Below are 2,585 nucleotides of genomic sequence, written 5' to 3' on the forward strand. Positions count from 1 at the left end.
AGAGCTGATGTCGTTTGGCCACCTCGGAGTGAGTTAACACCGCGCCAGAGATTATTATATTAGTTTATATTATTTATAATATAAATTTTAATTTTATTAATTATTTACATTAATTATTATACTAATATATATTATATATGGTATGTATAACATAAATTTATAATATAAATTTATATTATAAATTTATATTATACATTAGGGCTGCCATACGTCCCGGTACACCTGGACATGTCCCGTTTTAAGCTCTGTGTTCCAATGTCAAAATACTAGTTGCCCCGGTAAATATAAAATTATTAAGCATATTTAAAAAATCTCTCACAATTCAAAAATATTGATAAGTGCACGAACGGAGCACCACCGTTTACAAAGAGAAACATTTTTTGTTATTTCTTTTTATTATTAGCACCAGATTGTTTTTGAATTTTAAATATTCGTTTTTAACAAACATGCCAAAAAGGAAGCGTCACCTTTCATACGGTTCTACAAAATAAAATGGCCTTGTATTAAAAAAGGAAAAAATGGATACGAAGCATTTTGTTTCATTTGCAAACACTGTTAAACACCATCAGACATTCAGTTCATTAGACTGCACAACTAAACTCAATTACATCATGTTTCCAGATTCCAAAATTGCAAGCAAGCAATCTACAGCAAGAACAAAAGCAATTACTTTAATTAAAAATCTATTAGCGTCTCATTCCGTAAAGATAACTAAGCAAGGATTACAAAAGGTTCCTTTTTATGGAATTTCTACAGATTCAAGTAACTACAAATACATAAAGATGTTTCCAATACTCATCCATTATTTCATGGAATGTGATGGCATAAAAGTAAAAACTCATTGAGTTACAAACCTTGCCTAATGAAACCGCCGATACAACAACATGAGATACATTGAAAATTATAATATTCCAGCAAAAGGCTTGGTGGCATTTGGGGCTGATAATACTAAGACTAATTTTGGAGGAACGGAATGAATAATGTGTTTTATAAATTAAAAGAAACATTGTCTGCAAATATTGAAGGAGCGGTAGTGGTGTAGTGGTAAAGCGCTCGCTTCATAAGCGAGAGGTTCCGAGTCCGATCCCCACCACGTCCCTGGTAGTACCGCGCTCAACTTGTTTCTACGCGCAGCGGCCTTGTTCGTCAAGGTTCGTGTTTCGGAGTTATAGAGTTGAGAGAGGGTTATAACCACTATTAAGTAGCCTCCTCATCTGTAGTGGCCTTCTCAGCCTTGAGGAGGTGAATAACAAAAGAAAAAAAAAAAAAAAAAAGAGTTAGTTGTCCTGCACACATTATTCATTATACAGCTTTTACTGCCGCCGATGTCTTGTTGATTGATATAGAATCAATAGTTTTAAAATTTTATAAATTTTTTTCAATATACTCAGTAAGGAATGGAAAACTTAAATATTTCTGCAAGTCCGCTGAGTTAACATATAGCAACATACTATCACATTCAAGAAGTAGGTGGTTATCTCACTTTCCAGCAAATGAAAGAATATTAAAGTTGTGGGAACCATTAAAAGATTTTTTCTTGAAAGAAGAAAATCCCCCAAAAGCAATAATTGATTTTTTCAAAAATCCATTATCAGAAGTATACACTTTATTTGTACACAGTCAGATGTGTTTGTTTGAAAAACAAATTAGGAAACTCGAAAAATCTATTATAACTGTTATTGAAGTAAAAAATATTTTGGAGGACTTGAAAAAACTGAAAGATTAAGTAATAAGTTTTTAGGTATTCAAACAAGCCAAGCGTACAATAAATTAAAAAAATATAATAAAATTACTATAACACAAGAAGAAGAATTTGAAAATAATGTAGATAATTTTTTCAACGTTGGAATTAATTATTTGGCAAAATGGTCAGTTCCAATAGCCAAGTATGATGTTTTTTTGTGGATGCTTCTTAACGAAGTACCCAAATGGGAAAACGTTGCAAAAACCATTACATATTTCAGTGAAAAGGGTATATTTTTTACGGATTCTATTTATGAGGAAGTTGTATATATGAAATCTTTTATTGAAAGAGAACTGTGTGAAGAATGGAAAATGAAAGATGTGCATGATAAATGGTTGCACTTTATATAGACTGAAGAGACGGAAAGAAAAGGTAATCTATAAAAATGTGCCAATACTTGTTCGCCATTCCACCGCATAATGCGCATGTTGAATGCGTGTTATCATTAATTCAAACTCAATGGACAGATGAGCGTAATTCGCTAATAAATATTATGTTGTGAAGTTTACAATTATGTTAAAGAGATAAAAGAGAACAACTGAAAAATATGATTGGTCAAAATAGAGCAATAATGAAGTCAGGGAAAAGTCAAGGTGAGTAAAGAATATTTGTAATAAAATGTTTTGATAAGTGGGTGCGCAGTTAGGTTATGTTTGGTTATTTAAATTTATTTAAATTGCTAATTAGTTTATAGTTTTTTTAGCTTTAGTACGTTGCCCACAAAAAAAAGAAAATTTTTGTTGACCAAAATATTCCAAAATGAATTATCATTGGAATAACAGTTTTGTCGTTGGAATACCAATGATCAATCGCATTGGGATAACAGTTTTGTCGTTGGAGT

This window comes from Hydra vulgaris, chromosome 12, assembly GCF_038396675.1.
Source record: "Hydra vulgaris chromosome 12, alternate assembly HydraT2T_AEP".
Classification (NCBI taxonomy): Eukaryota; Metazoa; Cnidaria; class Hydrozoa; order Anthoathecata; family Hydridae; genus Hydra; species Hydra vulgaris.